Source organism: Stegodyphus dumicola, chromosome 5 (assembly GCF_044657685.1).
Source record: "Stegodyphus dumicola isolate Sdum_Otavi_A_Nest chromosome 5, ASM4465768v1".
Lineage (NCBI taxonomy): Eukaryota > Metazoa > Arthropoda > Arachnida > Araneae > Eresidae > Stegodyphus > Stegodyphus dumicola.
This window is the reverse complement of record NC_140772.1, coordinates 8,795,714-8,801,713: the sequence shown is the minus strand read 5'-3', so window position 1 is coordinate 8,801,713 and position 6,000 is coordinate 8,795,714.

Genomic DNA, 6,000 nt, shown 5'->3' with positions numbered 1-6,000 from the left:
AAAAATCTCAGTGATAAAAAGGGGTCGCCACTGAAAAAAGTTTAAGAAACCCTGGTTAAAGAGGTGTCCAGTAGCTCTCGTGTCGTATCGAGTTTTCATCTTCCTCCGTCGCCAAGCTGACTCGCTCTTGTACAAAACTGTGCATCATTTCAAAATAGGCCTGGAGATCTTTGTGCATTCCTCAGCCGATGAAGGCACATCCGGAGGGCAACCAAACAAGAGATCAGGAGGTAGACGAATGTAACGACTGAAGAGCATCTGAGATGGGGAATAGTCGCTAGTCTCGCATTTCTCTTCAACCCTAGTATTCCCTAATTCCGTTTAAATACTCGTAGTTATACATATTTCGGCAGCTTTCTGAGCATGGTCTTTCAAACAAGTTTCCAGGTGAGGATCTTCTAATGATGGGTAATCATGTCCTCTGATACTGAAAGCAATTTGTTGTTTTTCAAATCCAAGGAAAAATTGTTTTTCTTTGAAAAGTGCAATCAAACTATGCAAGGATCTGTAATATCTGGCATATTTGCCGTGTGATAATAGGAGGCATTTCCAAACGTCATGTTCACGTTTAACTTCCGATTTATGTGGATTTTATCACCAGACGCAGTGTGGATGGTAACACAGCATGGCGTGCAAATGGGTTTATTTTTAAATTGTTAAGCTAAATCTCTACGAATGATGGTAACATTAGCTCCTGTGTCAATGATCATATTTCAAGGAGATCCACCCATATGTCCATTGATGGATAGTTCATTACTGTTGCCACTCACTGCAGAAATCTTGAGCGCTTTAAAACGTAAGATTTGCACTATCTTTGAAAACCCGTTCCGCGATATGGTCATTAATTTGTTTCCTGTGTCTTTTCTGGGAAATAGTCTTATTTTCCGTACCCTGTGGTGTTCTGTAGTTCCTCGTACGTGTCCTTCAGCTCCGCAGTTCCAGCACTTTGGTTTCTTGTAACTCCTTTTCCGTCTCATGACATTTGATTGTCTGTTTAACTCATCTATTTTTCGTGCTTTGGGGCTTTCTGCAGTTCCTTCGTATGTGGCCTTCAACAGCGCAGTTCCAGCTCTTTACGGTAGGTTTCTTTTCACCAATATCCCGTCTCAAGGCGTTCACTGGTCTTGTCAAATCATCCGTTTTATTTTCTGTGCCCTAGGGTATTCTGCGATGCCGTCGTATGTGGCCTTCAGTACCACATTTCCAACATTTTAGAGCCAGGTTTTCTCACTCCTACACCGTATCAAAACATTGACTTATCTGGATGAATCATCTGAAAAAGTCATCACTTAATCCACTGGATTGCAGTGATTGTTCTAAGTCTCCACGAGTTGCTTGCTGGGCTGCCTCGAATTTCATGGCGTACAACAGACCACTTTTTAAGTCTTTGACATCGCCATTCGCAGAGCGTTCTGTATTTCAGAATCTCGGATGCCGTCGATGAGGTACTGTAGGGACAAGATTTCTCTTGTTTCTGCCAGGCATTCCGAAAAGGCGAGATGAAATAGCCTTTCTACATCCGTGGCAAGTTCCTGGAGTGTTTCCATGGGCTTCAGTTGAAATTTTAACTGAAGCCTGCTAGAAGATGGATGGAAGATGACACAGGTCGAGTAACTTTCAAGCTCTTTCCTAAGGTATCGGAAAAAAGACACTATGCAGATTTTTTCCTAAGTCAAGTAATTACCAATCACGGAGCCTTTCCGTGCTACATCAATCGGTTTAAATTGAAAGAAATTCAATGTAAATATAAATGCGGTCTACCTACTGCTGATGAAATCCACATGAGGTGAGGACCGGATAATCTACTTTAATGTAGCGTTATAAGCATTTCTCCCCGAACCGCAGCTCCAACACCCTGGATAGAGATTTGAAATATATATTCTTGGTTTTCGGGAAGAGTCTGAAGGATATCCCCTGCGTCTGCTGTCAGAGAAGCGGCAAGATGAGAGGCCTTAGCTTGGGAATCCCATCCATTTGCTTTCGCCACTATAGAAAACTGTGTCTTATATACTTCCCAGGAGGTCTTCTCATCATATACGGATAGCTTCAGAGACGGACGAACAGGCATGGATAAAAATTTAAGACCATCGGAATTGTTCTCTGCCGTAGCTATGAATTTCTTTAAAGTACCGACGTCTTTGGCAACTGCAGCAACCCTGTCATCAATTTGTTGTTCGATTTTGTGTTGAACGGCACAAACTCTTCCTTCGATTTGTTTTTCTGACAGAAGAAGCTCTGTAATCTATTTGTTGTTCCATGGCCGAGATTCTCTTTTCTATTCGTTCTTTGAAAGAGGAAAATGTTTCTTTAATTTGTCCAATTTTATTTTCAGTCGCGTCTATTCTACTTTCCATAGCCTCAAATTTGTTTTCTATTATGCAGGTAATTTCTCTTTTCACCTCTTCTTGACCTGCTTCAATCTTTTCTCGACTTGATTTCAACTTTTCCTTAACGAATTCCTGACCCGCTTTCATTTCTCTTTAAGGGCTTTCATCTCTCCTTTAAAGGTGCTTGGCCGGCTTTCATCTTTTCTTGAAATACAGCAAAAGCAGCCACGAGCTGTCTTAATTGTTCTTCTATCGCTTTACGTTATTGGCATTCAATCCCACTTCTGACAACAAAAAGTGTTGCTTGCATACGGGTTCGTAACAGATTGAATACACAAGTCCAATAAAGGGTTACTAAAATTTATTCTTATCAAAAGAAATAACGCTAGATTATTCTTTAGAGATATTCGCACAATATCACACAATATATCTCACAAAACTTTCGGTGTTGCTTTGCATAATTAAAACAGGACATACAAGGCCCAAAATGAATATTATGACAATTATCTAGCTTCTACTGAATGTCGTCACTTTGAAGTTCACTTCGAAATGATGTATATTAATGCTACTGATGCTTGATTTCGCAAAATAAACACATTGTTTTTTAGTCTCCTATTAATTATTATTTAAGCTGCTTCATTTGCAACACATCAATATATTATGTAGAATAATAAATCGAGAGTCCGAAACATCTTCTAAAGCAAGACGTCGCTCTAATATTCAGGATTAAGTCCCCATACATTCCAATGGTACTTTATATCCGTATACTGCTGTCCGATAAAACGATTTATCTTTTAGTAGCTATACTTTAAACTACTAAAATGTTAAATAGAAAGCAATCCACAGCGCAGAGAAATCTAATCCGATCAACAACAGAAGCTAAATAAACAACAACAGCTCACTAAAGAAGAACTGATATAACATGTTCCCTGTCTGGATTTTTAAAGCTTTTTTAGCCGGTTGCGAGAAAGGTACGTTAATTTCTGTTTTCTTGAGAATTCTGGAAAGCAAAAGAGTAGAATTACAGTTACAGGTCTTTGGTATCTTCCTGTACCTGGATTATGGAATTCTAAGAATGCCATTTAATGATATATTGGATTTTAGGCTACCTCTAGGTTTTATTGGAAGTTAAGCCAGCTCTAGGTTTTGAAGACAATATGCGACTTTCTTCTCAGAGAATTAAGTAGAAGAGTCTTATCACAAAATAAAGACATGACTACCAGGATAAAATTATTGAAAATGTGTTGGATTTTAATTTTCTATTGCTAACAGAGTTTAGTAGGATATTATTTGTAGAACTTAAATTACTGTTTTGAGAGTAGGATTGATCTATCATGTGCTCATATATTTTTTTCAGTATCCTCCTGTACCGGGATTATGGAATTCTAAGAATATCATTTAATGATATGTTGGGAGCTAAGCTACCACTTGGTTTTATGACACCGCGCGAACTGACATTATGTGACTTTCTTGTCAAAGTGTCTTTTCACAAGATAAAGACATAACTATCTAGATATGAACTTAGTTTAGGATAAAATTATTGAAAATTTGTTGGATATCAATACAGGGGCACTATAGCGATATGCTTCTAACTTTACTTAAAATATAAAAATTTAATTAATTTTGGTATCAATCACCAGACAGAGATTTTAAATGGGTCGACAATAGCAAATGCGGGCATGACTGAAATCTGATTCCAATTTATTTAAATTTTCAAGACTTTACGACTTTAAACTTTTTTGAGATAATGGTATGTTTCTATATATATTGAGAAATAAAATGGTTTCTTTAAAATTTCATGACGGTAAGGAGGGAATTACGAAACTCAAATCTTCTTCAGCGGACACTATAAAAGGCGAACATGACTTACTTCTTTTCATTGAATCTTTAGTTATTTTCTTTCTCTAAATCTTGTCCTATTATACTCCTCGCCAATAAGATCTCAAAGGGAATTCTAACTCTAAACGAAGAAAAAAAAATGTTGGCATCCGAAGTTTCAAAATTTAATGACAATATAAATGCAATAAAATCTTCCAGAGATAAGCGATTTGTGTTTGCTTTCAACATTCTCTTTATAGTTTCTAAAAGAACTATTTAGGATTTACTCAAACTACTCTTGAATCGCTTCAAAACTATACATTTTGCACACTAAATAAAATTAAAGGATATGCAAAAATTTTCTAGAAAGCTTTAAAGCGAAAGCTAAGCGTAGAATTGTTCTATTCGTAAAAGAAGAAAACAGTTTGACTGCTTCGCTTTCAGGAATAGAAAGAATATAATATTTATCGGCGGATAAAAAGGTTTAATGTATTCAACACCATGACAAATCACTGAATCTTCAACATTTTGTTTGAGAAAAATGAGTTGCAATGTATACGATCTGTTTAGTTTCGAGAATAATTGAGTATTAGCTTCTACGTAACAATCTATTTATATGCATTCAAGCGAATAACAACGCTGTGTTTTAGAACAGTACAGAATATCATTAAAAACCAGAGATAATGTATAAGCGTAAATAACAATAAGTGCTCACTTAAAAGTCCGGGCTGTTAAGTAAATATGTAATTAATTCAAAAATATATATTGATAATATTTTTACTTGATTGACTACATTTGCGATTAATTTAGAATAATCAGAACTTAAACACAAAGAACTAAAGCCAGCAGATATTAAAATCATTTTATCGAACGAAATTTATCGGTTTACAAAAAATTTAAGACTAATCAATTTCAGCACACAATCGGAAATTTATCACAGAATTATTTATTACAAAGTTCAGAGCTTTTTCTGAATTTCTTATCGATGTCGTATTTCGCATTTATTTCTTTAAAATGAAATACTCATGTTGTTACAGACAGACAAATATTATATTCTTCCAGAGTCAAGTTTTGTGTTCTTTGAATCAGTCGGGTTTTATGTTCTTTCCATCAGTCAAGTTTCGTTTTCTTTTAACTTGATATCGAAGCAATCACTTAGCGTTTGCAACAAGCATAAATCCACAAATGTTTTTCGGTAGCTTTATGTATTTATGTCTATTATTATTATTTGAAGTCGTTCATTATGTTCACCATATTTTTTGTTATGGGCAACTTATTTCACAGTGTTTATATACGACGGTCATCCGGAAAGTCAGTTTCCCATATCCGCCAAACGATGGCGCTGAGAAGGACCGAAACGCGAAGCCGATAGTTTGTATGTGTGACTATCGTATGCAACAGCTGTAATTTTGAAGGCTGAAGGTTTACATTAACGTCGTTGTAATGCTTACATTAACGCTCGGAAGGTAGTGTATCGATCGAAATCAAATTTCTGTTGCACTTTGTTGAGGGATCAGACGTGATCAGCAAGCTAATGTTTCGTCGTTGGTATATCGGTTTTGGTGTGTTGGTGAGAAGGTAAGCAAAATATCCATGATGAACAGCGCTGCCGTTGGCCATCCGTCTTTAAATCACGGCCTTATGGAACATGTGTGTCAATGCATTCTGCAGAATCCTCACTTTACAGTTGCACAATTCAATAGCCATTTCCCTCGGATATCACGAATTGTGGTGCATGAAATCGTCACAAAACACTTCTGTTTATCAGAAAATTGTCAGCCAGTTGTGTGTCCAAGAATCTGACACCGCAACAACAAATGAAACGCATGGCAGCAGCATTGACCTTTCTCTAGCG